Source organism: Dermochelys coriacea, chromosome 28, assembly GCF_009764565.3.
Source record: "Dermochelys coriacea isolate rDerCor1 chromosome 28, rDerCor1.pri.v4, whole genome shotgun sequence".
Lineage (NCBI taxonomy): Eukaryota > Metazoa > Chordata > Testudines > Dermochelyidae > Dermochelys > Dermochelys coriacea.
The window spans coordinates 2318115-2331464 of NC_050095.1; the positions used below are offsets into that span (position 1 = coordinate 2318115).

The 13350-nt window shown below is 51.5% G+C and overlaps 1 long non-coding RNA gene and 4 other non-coding genes across 5 annotated transcripts; 3 read left to right on the plus strand and 2 right to left on the minus strand.

Annotated features, from left to right (window-relative positions):
* Positions 1-1012: 1012 nt before the first annotated feature.
* TRNAG-GCC lies at positions 1013-1083 on the plus strand. Its single transcript has one exon. It is a non-coding gene; the product is annotated as a tRNA-Gly (tRNA).
* Positions 1084-4281: 3198 nt separating this feature from the next.
* TRNAG-GCC lies at positions 4282-4352 on the minus strand. Its single transcript has one exon. It is a non-coding gene; the product is annotated as a tRNA-Gly (tRNA).
* Positions 4353-4373: 21 nt separating this feature from the next.
* On the plus strand, positions 4374-6546 carry LOC122457714. Its single transcript, XR_006277387.1, has 2 exons — positions 4374-5093; positions 5957-6546. It is a non-coding gene; the product is annotated as an uncharacterized LOC122457714 (long non-coding RNA).
* A 1766-nt stretch (positions 6547-8312) lies between these two features.
* On the minus strand, positions 8313-8383 carry TRNAG-GCC. The gene has a single exon. It is a non-coding gene; the product is annotated as a tRNA-Gly (tRNA).
* A 3873-nt stretch (positions 8384-12256) lies between these two features.
* On the plus strand, positions 12257-12329 carry TRNAG-GCC. The gene has a single exon. It is a non-coding gene; the product is annotated as a tRNA-Gly (tRNA).
* Positions 12330-13350: the final 1021 nt, after the last annotated feature.

Consider the following 13350-nt stretch of genomic DNA (forward strand, 5'->3'; position numbering starts at 1 on the left):
TGCCTGAAACGGATGGATCCATCTGCTAACTGCAGGCGGGGGTTGTGGGGGGGTCTACCCCAGCTCTGACACCTGGAGAACAGAAGGGAGCATGGATAGTCTGGGATGCAGGGCTGGGGAGATGATGTGTATGGGGGTCATGGGTGGATAGACAGAGAGAGGGAGGTATATGGGGATGGATAGAGAGAGGGTGTGTAGGGGGATGGGTAGATAGAGGCGGTTTATGGGAAAGGGTGCATGGATGGCTTGAAAGAGGGGGCCTGAGGATGTGTGGATAGACAGGTAGCGGGGCTGGGTGGGGCTGGGTGGATGGGGGGCCTGAGGATGTGTGAGTAGACAGTTAGCGAGGGTGTATGGGGGGCTGAGGATGTGTGGGTAGATAGGTCGTGGGGGTGGATGGGGATGGGTGTATGTGGGGCTGAGGATGCGTGGGTATAGGGGGAGGGATAGCTCAGTGGTTTGAGATTTGGCCTGCTAAACCCAGAGTTGTGAGTTCAATCCTTGGGGGGGGCCATTTAGGGATATGGGGCAAAAATTGGGGATTGGTCCTGCTTTGAGCAGGGGGTGGGACTAGATGACCTCCTGAGGTCCCTTCCAACCCTGATAGTCTATGATTCTATAGTAGTGGGGGTGGATGGCGATGGGTGGGGGGCTGAGGATGTGTGGGTAGACAGGTAGCGAGGGTGTATGGGTGGCTGAGGATGTGTGGGTAGACAGGTAGTGGGGTTATAAAAAAAGATCCAGGAAGAAACTCTTGTGAGCTAAATCGATGGATCTAGGTTCTAACCCCGCGTAACGTTCTCCTTGCCCCCCAGCCCTTCTCTGGGGGATGTTTCTCCCTTACCCGGGGCCCCCTCTCCCGCTGGCTGGGGCAGATGTTGGGGGTGGGGGGCGGCGGAGCTGGTAGCACAACCCTGTGTATTGAAAGCGGAGAACTGGGGCAGCAGCGGGGAACCAGATGTTGAAACATCTGCAACAGGGGCTAGGCAGGCGAGGAAGGGCTCGCGCGGCTGCATTGGTGGTTCAGTGGTAGAATTCTCGCCTGCCACGCGGGAGGCCCGGGTTCGATTCCCGGCCAATGCAAAGAGGCAATTTTTGATTCGTTTTTCTACTTTCCCCAAGATCGTGCATCCCCGGCAGAGAGTCAACAGCGATGTCCACCCTCCGCTCTCATTCTTCTTTCCCACGGCGATGGGGGTGACCAGAGAGCAAGGGTGGAAAATCCAGGGATGGGGAGGGTTTCATTGCCTATATAAAACAAAGCCCCTTATATAGGGACGGTCCCCTTAATATCAGGGCATCTGCTCACCCTATCTGGCATGAGCCAAACCGCGAAAGTGATGGCAGGACACCGATTGGCTCTTAAGGTTCCCACACCCTCTATCTATCCATCCCCACAAACCCCATCAATCCATCCATGCTCCCATTCCCATAAACACCCTCTACCTATCCATCCCTGTACCCCCTCTATCCATCCATCCATGCTCCCATTCCCATAAACACCCTCTACCTATCCATCCCTGTACCCCCTCTATCCATCCATCCATGCTCCCATTCCCATAAACACCCTCTACCTATCCATCCCTGTACCCCCTCTATCCATCCATCCATGCTCCCATTCCCATAAACCTCTCCATCTATCCATCCCTGTACCCCCTCTATCCATCCATCCACGCTCCCATTCCCATAAACCCCTCCATCTATCCATCCCTGTACCCCCTCTATCCATCCATCCATGCTCCCATTCCCATAAACCTCTCCATCTATCCATCCCTGTACCCCCTCTATCCATCCATCTATGCTCCCATTCCCATAAACCTCTCCATCTATCCATCCCTGTACCCCCTCTATCCATCCATCTATGCTCCCATTCCCATAAACCCCTCCATCTATCCATCCCTGTGCCCCCTCTATTCATCCATCCATTCACCCTTTCCCATAAATACCCTGCATCTATCCAGCCCAGAGCCCAGGGGATAGCCATGGGAATGGCAGCCATTCACCTCTAGGATGACCCTAAATTGGGCAATTGTCCATGATGCAGCCGACTTTGCGCCACGTGTCCTGGTTGTCATTACTCAGGGTGGCTAAGTCTGTTTGGCCCGTCTTATACCAGCCTGGTTTCCCATCTCGCTGCCTTTCTGTGTGACGCAGGCCTGGGGCCTCCCACGTCCCCGCAGGGCTCCCATTTCTCCAAGCTTCTCAGCTGGCTGCTACAGCCACGTTCTCTTATTATTCTCATCATCATTTTTGGGGGTAGGGAGGGGGAGTCTGGGTGATTTCGGTCAAGGCTCTTTGCCTCCCTGGTCCGTTTCTCTCCCTCACCACCCCCAACCAGTGAGAAACACACGGAAAGATCTAACAGGCCTAAAATCTTTCTCCCCTCTCCCGCCATGGGTAGACCATATGGGTGACAACCCAAGTCATCGGAGGGGGCACGGTACTGTGGTCAAGAGGCAAGGAGCATGGTGAGCCTGGAATGCTCATGGCAATGAGGGGGGAGGCAATGGGGGCGGGTGTGGAGGGGCCGGGGGAAACAACAGGGGCCAGAGGGGATGAGTTGGGATGGATGGGGTGGCAGCAGGGGCCTGGGGATACCAAAGTACAAGTTCACCCAGAGTGCCATTTTTCCTAAGGCTGGCCCTGCTTCCCTCCCATCAATTACTTCCTGAGGAAAACTTGATTGGAATAAGGCTGGTGGGAGCTGGTTTTCCTTCCATCACCCACATGCTCCGATGCATCAAATACCTTAGACCCCCTCCGCTTAGCCTAACCCCAGCCCAATTGATACCAGCGACACCAGCATCCCCAATCCAATGGGAATCCCCCAAATATCTTTTCTCTGGTGCAAAGAAGCCCTCGTCCCCTTTAGGAGAAGAAGGTAACACCTGGGCTGCATAAGTACAATGTTCAGATTTATATTCTCTCCTGATTTCCAGTTTGTACACCCCATAACGTCAGCTGTTTCCAGGAGAGAGTCAAAGACAAGGTCAACACCAAATTACAGGCTGTGAATTTTATTAGTTACAAAGGATGTTTAAATCTCACTGTCTGGTTCCACTTATCCTACAGTTTTGTTTTCTTTCTTTCCTTCTCAGTTTTCCTCTTTTTTTCCTTTTAATTTTCTCTTTCTTTCTTTCTTTCTTTCTTTCTTTCTTTCTTTCTTTCTTTCTTTCTTTCTTTCTTTCTTTCTTTCTTATTTTTAATTTTTCTCTTTCCCAATGTCCCACTTTTTTGTCTTTTTTTTTCTTCCCCCAACCCCATGTCCCCCTGGCCTTCTCATTCATCCTGATAACGATACCAGGAGACAGCACCAGGTTTCACCAGTAGAGAGAATACAGGGGGGAACCAATGCCCCACATCAAGTTTCTACAGCCAGACCCTGTGGGCCCAAGTTGGAGGGGGTATCTCTGTAGGGGATATTCATGTAGGGCAGGGCCCTATTCCCATGGGGTGAGCCTGGGTACCCTACTCATAGACACCCTCAGGTAATCTTTGCAACCCCCCATCCCGGGAACTCCAGCAGTAGTTTCCCGATTTCCCCCCCTACCCCAGCCCACAGCTGTGTGAGCCTGGGAAAGCCTGCCAGGGGTGTGTGTGTCAATTCCCCTCCTTTCATCCAGCAGATGAAAGTGACAAAATTGCTCCAAAGCACCCGTCTCGACATGTGAAGCCATCAAGGGAGGCAGGGAGGGGTATCATTTGCTATAGATCAAAAGGGGGCTGTTTGTCCCCCCCAGCCCTTGGTTCATCTCCCCCCCCCCAAAAACAACAACAACTTTTCATAGGTCTATCTGGTCCTGTCCCCCCCCCACTGACCCCCACCCCCAGATCTTTACAGGATGTGATATAATGACCGGTAATATCGATATCCTGACACAACCTGCCCCCCTTCACCACCCAGGAATTTTTCTGAATTAATGCCTAGGTGGGTTTGGAGCAATCCTGTCACTGTGAGTGAGTGAGAAACAAAGGAAAGAAGGAAGGAAGGAGGGAGGAAAGGAAGGAAGGAAGGAAGGAAGGAAGAAAAAAGAGAAAATCTAAAAGCAAGCAAGCCAGCAAGAAAGTGCAGGCGTAGAGGGAGAGGCAGAGGGGCAGGGTGTGAGGAAGAGGAAGGAGAAGAGGAAGGAAAAGGGGAAGACAAGAGCCAGCCCCCGGCTTCACTCAGCCAGCCTCTGAGATTCAAACTCTTCCTTGTGGCCCGGCCCCGCGTGGCCCGTTCCCCGGGTCTGCAAAAGGGGCGCGGGCGGGAAATGGGGGCAGGCAAAAGGCTCCACGTCTTGCATTGGCCGGGAATCGAACCCGGGCCTCCCGCGTGGCAGGCGAGAATTCTACCACTGAACCACCAATGCTACCGCCCCTGCCGGCCTCCACCTCCTTCCCTTTACACAGCTTCCCACAGCCGCCGCCCTCCAGCTCTTCCACAGCTCTGCCTTCAGGGCACACAACACACTGCCTCCTCTGATGATGCTCCCCTCCTCTGGGCTGTCCCCCCAGGAACAGCGTCTCTCTGTGGGTATCTCTGGGGCTCTCTCTCTATCTCTCTGTGTGACAGAGAGACAGAGACAGGCACACAGCAGCAGGAAATGGGAACAGAGCAAGGGCTACATACAGCAAACACGGTGGCCTGCTCTCTACGACCAGGATAGGTTGAATTGAGACGCGGTAGGTCGATTTTTAAATGACTGCGTCCACACAACCAACCCCGTGCCGTCCACCTAAAGGGCTCTTAAAATACACCGCTGGACTCCTCCCCGGCCAGGGGAGTAGCGCTAAAATCGACCTTGCTGGGTCGAATTTGGGGTCGTGCGGAAGCAAACCGACGGTATTGGCCTCCGCGACCTATCCCAGTGTCACCGCTCTGGACAGCACTTTCAACTACCCCACCACTGTCCCTGGACACCTGCAAGGGGGGAGTCTCACGCAACAGGGAGCAGGGTTTTGTGGAGGAGGAAGAGGACGAGGAGGAGAACGAGCAGCAGGCACGCGGTGAATCCGTTCTCCCCGGCAGCCAGGACCTTTTCATAACACCCTGGAGCCAATACCCTCCCAAGGCGGGATCCCCGACCCTGAAGCCAGAGACGACACCTCTGGTGAGTGCACCTTTGTAACTACAGTACAGGGTTTAAAAGCAATAGAGTTTAATATTTGATTTGCCCTGAAGAGTTGGTACAGCTAAGGGAAAAGTCTGTTCACATGTCTGGGGATAGAGCGGGAACCCTCCAGGGACACTCCATGAAGCTCTCCTGGAGGTACTCTGAAAGCCTTTGCAGAAGGTTTCTGGGGAGGGCTGCCTTATTTTCTCCTCCACGGTAGGACACTTTACCACGCCAAGCCAGTAGCAAGTGGTCTGGAATCTCTGCAGCACAAAGCATGGCAGCAAATGGTCCTGGGTTTTGGTCGCATTCAAGCAACCTTTGGTCTATGTCTTTCTGTGATAGCCTCAGGAGAGTGATATCATTCATGGTCACCTGATTGAAATAGGGGAATTTTTGTAAGGGAACAGGAAAAGGACACTATTCATGCTGGGCTGTTTGCGCTTGGCTAAAAGGGATCATCCCGGAGCATAGCCACATGGTGGGGTGGGGGGAGGTGTGTGCTGCACATCCACCTGAAAACCGCAGCCCTTCCTTTTAAATGTGAAACCCAACCCATTGCTTGCTATGGGAAAGGATGGTGCTGCGGTTTGAAACCATTCCCACACGTTATGCATAAGAAGCCAACCCCGCATACCCTGAGTCTTACCATGGCTGCCTGGAAACTGAATTCTGTTGTTCAGCTGTTTGATGTGTCACCATACTGGCAGGCACTCAATATAAAAGGCAAACTGTGACCTTGTACCTAAATCACATGTGCTATCTGCTGTGAATTGCTTGATTCACTGTGAAAGAGTCTCCCTTTTGTTCTCAGAAATGTATCACCTTAAATTTTACTCTCCCTTTTTATCTCCCCCCAGGTGCAAATGTTTCTATGCTCCCGCTATCATCTCCATTCCTGAGGTTATCGCAGATTAGAAGGCGAAAAAAACGCACTTGCGACGCCGTGTTTGCCAAGCTCATGCAGTCCTCCCGCACTGACAGGGCACAGCCAAATGCATGGAGGCATTCAGTGTTAGAGGCCAGGAAAGCATTACGTGAGCATGAAGCGCAGAGGCAGGAGGCGATGCTGAGGCTAATGGGAGAGCAAACGGACATGATGAAGCATCTGGTGGAGCTGCAGGAAAGCCAACAGGAGTACAGACCCCCACTGCATCCATTGTATAACCGCCTGCCCTCCTTCCCGAGTTCCATAGCCTCCTCACCCAAATGCCCAAGAACGCAGGTGGGGAGGCTCCGGGCACCCAGCCAGTGCACTCCAGAGGATGGCTCAAACAACAGAAGGCTGTCATTCAAACAGTCTGATTTGTAGTGTGGATACAAAAAGCAATGTGGCCGTGTCCTTCCCTCTTCCCCCACCGCACCCCACCCCACCTCACCTGGACTATCTTGTCAGTTATCTCACTTTTTTTTAATTAATAAAGAGAGAATGCATGGCTTCAAAACAATAGTTACTTTATTTTGAAGGCGGGAGGGAGGGTGGTTTTGTTACAGGGAATTAAAATCAACCAAGGGGGGTGGGTTTGCATCAAGAAGAAACACACCGTAGCCTAGCCAGTCATGAAACTGGTTTTCAAAACCTCTCTGATGCGCAGCTTGCCTAGCTATGCTCTTCTAATCGCCCTGGTGTCTGGCTGCTCAAAATTGGATGCCAGGTGATTTGCCTCAACCTCTCACCCCACCATAAACATCTCCCCCTTACTCTCACAGGTATTATGGAGCACACAGCAAGCAGCAATAACAATGTTGGTTGCGCTGACGTCTAACCCAGTCAGCAAACAGCACCAGCACGCTTTTAAACATCCAAAGGCACATTTTATCACCATTCTGAACTTGCTCAGCCTATAGTTGAACTGCTCCTTACTACTGTCCAGGCTGCCTGTGTAAGGCTTCATGAGCCACGGGAGCAAGGGGTAGGCTGGGATAGGTAGGTCCCCAAGGATAATTATTGGCATTTCAACATCCCCAATGGTAATTTTGTGATCTGGGAAGTAAGTCTCTTCTTGCAGCTGCTCCAACAGCCCGGAGTACTCTTTCTTTCTTTCTTTCTTTCTTTCTTTCTTTCTTTCTTTCTTTCTTTCTTTCTTTCTTTCTTTCTAAACCTTTTCCACTTTCTTTTTTCCTCTTTCTCTCCCATTTTAAAATTTTTCTCTTTCCCACTGTCCCCCTTTTTTGTCTTTTTCTTTCTCCCCCCAACCCCATGTCCCCCTGGCCTTCTCATTCCTCCTGATAACGACACTGGGAGACAGCACCAGCTTTCACCACTAGAGAGAATACAGGGGGGAACCAATGCCCCACATCAAGTTTCTACAGCCAGACCCTGTGGGCCCAAGTTGGAGGGGGTATCTCTGTAGGGGATATTCATGTAGGGCAGGGCCCTATTCCCATGGGGTGAGCCTGGGTACCCTACTCATAGACACCCTCAGGTAATCTTTGCAACCCCCCATCCCGGGAACTCCAGCAGTAGTTTCCCGATTTCCCCCCCTACCCCAGCCCACAGCTGTGTGAGCCTGGGAAAGCCTGCCAGGGGTGTGTGTGTCAATTCCCCTCCTTTCATCCAGCAGATGAAAGTGACAAAATTGCTCCAAAGCACCCGTCTCGACATGTGAAGCCATCAAGGGAGGCAGGGGGGGGTATCATTTGCTATAGATCAAAAGGGGGCTATTTGTCCCCCCCAGCCCTTGGTTCATCTCCCCCCCCCCCCAAAAACAACAACAACTTTTCATAGGTCTATCTGGTCCTGTCCCCCCCCACTGACCCCCACCCCCAGATCTTTACAGGATGTGATATAATGACCGGTAATATCGATATCCTGACACAACCTGCCCCCCTTCACCACCCAGGAATTTTTCTGAATTAATGCCAAGGTGGGTTTGGAGCAATCCTGTCACTGTGAGTGAGTGAGAAACAAAGGAAAGAAGGAAGGAAGGAGGGAGGAAAGGAAGGAAGGAAGGAAGGAAGAAAAAAGAGAAAATCTAAAAGCAAGCAAGCCAGCAAGAAAGTGCAGGCGTAGAGGGAGAGGCAGAGGGGCAGGGTGTGAGGAAGAGGAAGGAGAAGAGGAAGGAAAAGGGGAAGACAAGAGCAAGCCCCCGGCTTCACTCAGCCAGCCTCTGAGATTCAAACTCTTCCTTGTGGCCCGGCCCCGCGTGGCCCGTTCCCCGGGTCTGCAAAAGGGGCGCGGGCTGGAAATGGGGGCAGGCAAAAGGCTCCACGTCTTGCATTGGCCGGGAATCGAACCCGGGCCTCCCGCGTGGCAGGCGAGAATTCTACCACTGAACCACCAATGCTACCGCCCCTGCCGGCCTCCACCTCCTTCCCTTTACACAGCTTCCCACAGCCGCCGCCCTCCAGCTCTTCCACAGCTCTGCCTTCAGGGCACACAACACACTGCCTCCTCTGATGATGCTCCCCTCCTCTGGGTAATCATCAAGTGATCCATTCTCTGTTGCCCATTCCCAGCTTCTGGCAAACAGAAGCTAGGGACACCATCCCTGACCATCCTGGCTAATAGCCATTGATGGATCTATCCTCCAGGAACTTATCTAGTTTTTTTGTGAACCTTGTTATAGTCTTGGCCTTCACAACAACATCCTCTGGCAAGGAGTTCCACAGGTTGACTGTGCGTTGTGCGAAGAAATACTTCCTTTTGTTCGTTTCAAACCTGCTGACCATTAATTTCATTGGGTGACCCCTAGTTCTAGTGTTATGAGAAGGAATAAATAACACTTCCTTATTTACTTTCTCCACACCCATCTTGATTTTATAGACCTCTATCATATCCCCCCTTAGTCGTCTCTTTTCCAAGCTGAAAAGCCCCAGTCTTATTAATCTGTCCCCATACGGAAGCCATTCCAAGCCCCTAATCATTTTTGTTGCCCTTTTCTGAACCTTTTCCAATTCCAAATATATCTTTTATGAGATGGGCTGACCACATCTGCACACAGTATTCAAGATGTGGATGTGTTTATATATATTTATATATTATTTTTTCTGTCTTATTTTCTGTCCCTTTCTTAATGATTCCCAACATTCTGAGAGACATGGGGGGCCCGGTGGCAAATAGCTTTAACTGAAATCACTCAGGCTCCCCCGTCACTCCAAAATTATGATAATCAAATGCAATCACTGTAACACATGCTCTTTCGTGAGCAGGAATGGTGAAAGACGTCAAACGAAAAGGGACACGAGAACATGTGAGCGATGAATTATGTATCGCTTGACAAATAACCTTCCCCCGTAACACATCTCTGCACAACAGCATTACACCCAAACCGATAATGAAGGCACAGAACGATGCGAGACACAGAAGAGTGCCGGGCACCAAGGAGAAAAACACATGCCACAGAGCAAGACAACACAATGAGTCATGTAAATGATGCTGCCTTTATTGCATGGTGCAATCGAAGAAGGGACACCAATGCTGATGACATGACACGACACCTGGCCTTCAACTAATAAGAAGGGTTAGAATCAGGGGTGGATGCAGGATCCCAATTCAGCAGGCCCTGGAGGGTTGGGGGGAGGAAGTGGTGGAGGGGTCATAAGATTGGCAATTCTGGGTCAGACCAAACGTCCATCTAGCCCAGTATCCTGTCTTCTGACAGTGGCCAATGCCAAGGGCCCCAGAGGGAGCAGAACAGATCATCATCGAGTGATCCATCCCCTGTCACCCATTCCTAGCTTTTGGCAAACAGAGGCTAGGGACACTCAGAGCATGGGGTTGCCTCCCTGCCCATCTTGGCTAATAGCTGGATCTCTTCTTCCTGAATGTCTCTAACTCTTTTTTGAACCCAGTTCTATGAATGGCCCTTCACAACATCCCCTGGCAAGGAGTTCCACAGGTTGTGTGAAGAAATACTTCCTTTTGATTGTTTTATATCTGCTGCCTATTAATTTCATTGGGTGACCCCAGCTTTTTGTGTAATGTGATGGAGTAAATAATGTTCACTTTCTCCACGCCGGTCACGATTTTATAGACCTCTGTCATATCTCCTCTTGGTTGTCTCAGTTCCCAGGAGAAAAGCCCCAGACTTTTTAATCTCTGCTCAGCTGTTCAGGGCCGCAGGGATGGGCAGCTTGACAGATGCTCCTGGTCCTACAGCGTCCCTCACCCCGCTACTACCTCTCCACCCAGCAGTTCACCTCAAGCCCTGTATATTGATGCCATGTGTAGGGGCGGTGGGCACTGGGGTGGGTGCATGGCTTCCTGCCATATTGATGGCAGGCGCCACCCCTGAGTTGCCAAGGGACGTTATGAAGACGAGAAATATAAGTGGGTTCAAATATATATATAAGTTCCTGGAGGATAGGTCCATCAATGGCTATTAGCCAAGCTGGCCAGAGTGTCCCACAAATTTCTGTCTGCCAGATGCTGAGACTGGACAACAGGGGATGGATCACTCAAATTCAGCCTCCATCATTTTGGGGGACCTCTCAAATGGAGGGGGACACCCCTCGCCCCAGCCCTGACAGTTTTTAACCATTAAGTATGTCTACACTACAAAATTAGGTCAATTTTATAGACGTCAATTTTTAGAAATTGATTTTAGACAGTTGATTGCATATGTCCACACTAAGCGCATTAAGTCAGCAGAGTGCGTCCTCACTACCGTGGCTAGTGTCGACTTACAGAGCAGTGCACTGTGGGTAGTTATCCCACAGTTCCCGCCACCCATTGGAATTCTGGGTTAAGCTCCCAATGCCTGATGGGGAAAAAACATTGTTGCGGGTGGTTTTGGGTACGTCATCAGTCACCCCTTCCTCCATGAAAGCAACGACAGACAATCGTTTCGCACCTTTTTTCCGTGGAGACGCCATACCACAGTAAGCATGGAGCCCGCTCAGCTCACTGTCACTGCTGCTGTTGTGAGCACTGTAAACACCTCTCACATTATCCTGGAGTATATGCAGAACCGGGCTAAGAGATACCAGCACGAGGAGGATTTTGATGAGGACATGGACACAGACATTCCTGAAAGCACAGGCTGTAGCAATTGGGACATCATGGCTGCAGTGGGGCTGGTTGATACAGTGGGACGCCGATTCTGGGCCAGGCAAACAAGCACAGACTGGTGGGACCGCATAGTGTTGCAGGTCTGGGATGATTCCCAGTGGCAGTGAAACTTTTGCATGCATAAGGCCACTTTCCTGGAACTCTGTAAGTTGCTTTCCCCCACCCTGAAGTGCAGGAATACCAAGATGAGAGCTGCCCTGACAGTTGAGAAGCGAGTGGCGACAGCCCTTTGGAAGCTTGCAACTCCCAAATGCTACCGGTCAGTCGGGAATCAATTTGGAGTGGGCAAGTCTACTGTGAGGGTTGCTGTGATCCAAGCAGCCAACACAATCACTAAGCTGCTGCTACCAAGGGTAGTGACTCTGGGAAATGTGCAGGTCATATTGGATGGCTTTGCTGCAATGGGATTCCCTAACTCTGGTGGGGTGATAGACAGAACCCATATCCCTATCTTGGCACTGGAGCACCTTACCAACCAGTACATAAACCGCAAGGGGTACTTCTCAATGGTGCTGCAAGCACTGGTGGATCACAAGGGATGTTTCACCAACATCAACGTGGGAGGCCGGGAAAGGTGCATGACGCTCGCAAATTTAGGAACTCCGGGCTGTTTGAGCAGCTGCAAGAAGGGACTTACTTCACAGACTACAAAATTACTATCGAGGATGTTGAAATGCCAATAATTATCCTTGGGGACCCAGCCTACCCCTTGCTCCCATGGCTCATGAAGCCATACACAAACAGCCTGGACAGTAGTAAGGAGCAGTTCAACTATAGGCTGAGCAAGTTCAGAATGGTGGTAGAATGTGCCTTTGGATGTTTAAAAGCATGCTGGTGCTGTTTGCTGACTGGGTTAGACATCAGTGCAACCAACATTGTTATTGCTGCTTGCTGTGTGCTCCATAATACCTGTGAGAGTAAGAGGGAGATGTTTATGGTGGGATGGTGTCCCCAGCTTCTGTTTGCCAGAAGCGGGAATCTGGGAAACAGAGAATGGATCACTTGATGATTACCCAGAGGGAGGGGAGCATCATCAGAGGAGGCAGTGTGTTGTGTGCCCTGAAGGCAGAGCTGTGGAAGAGCTGGAGGCGGCGGCTGTGGGGAAGCTGTGTAAAGGGAAGGAGGTGGAGGCCGGCAGGGGGTGGTAGCATTGGTGGTTCAGTGGTTAGAAATTCTCGCCTGCCACGCGGGAGGCCCGGGTTCGATTCCCGGCCAATGCAAGACGTGGAGGCCTTTTGCCTGCCCCCATTTCCCGCCCGCGCCCCTTTGCAGACCCGGGGAACGGGCCACGCGGGCCGGCCACAAGGAAGAGTTTGAATCTCAGAGGCTGCGCTGAGTGAGAGCCGGGGGCTGGCTCTTGTCTTCCCCTTTTCCTCCTCTTCTTTCTTCCTTCCTTCCTCACACCCTGCCCCTCTGCCTCTCCCTCTACGCCTGCACTTTCTTGCTGGCTTGCTTGCTTTTAGATTTCTCTTTTTTCTTCCTTCCTTCCTTCCTTCCTTTCCTCCCTCTTCCTTCCTTCTTTCCTTTGTTTCTCACTCACTCACAGTGAGGATTGCTCCAAACCCACCTGGCATTAATTCAGAAAAATTCCCTGGGTGGTGAAGGGGGGCAGGTTGTGTCAGGATATCGATATTACCGGTCATTATATCACATCCTGTAAAGATCTGGGGGTGGGGTCAGTGGGGGGGACAGGACCAGATAGACCTATGAAAAGTTGTGTTGTTTTTGGGGGGGGGAGATGAACCAAGGGCTGGGGGGGACAAACAGCCCCTTTTGATCTATAGCAAATGATACCCCTCCCTGCCTCCCTTGATGGCTTCACATGTCGAGACGGTGCTTTGGAGCAATTTTGTCACTTTCATCTGCTGGATGAAAGGAGGGGAATTGACACACACACCCCTGGCAGGCTTTCCCAGGCTCACACAGCTGTGGGCTGGGTAGGGGGGGAAATCGGGAAATACTGCTGGAGTTCCCGGGATGGGGGTTGCAAAGATTACCTGAGGGTGTCTATGAGTAGGGTACCCAGGCTCACCCCATGGGAATAGGGCCCTGCCTACAGAATATACCCCTACAGAGATACCCCTCCAACTTGGGCCCACAGGGTCTGTCTGTAGAAAACTGATGTGGGGCATTGGTTCCCCCTGTATTCTCTCTAGTGGTGAAGCTGGTGCTGTCTCCCAGTGTCGTTATCAGGAGGAATGAGAAGCGCCAGGGGAACATGGGGTGGGGGGAGAAAGAAAA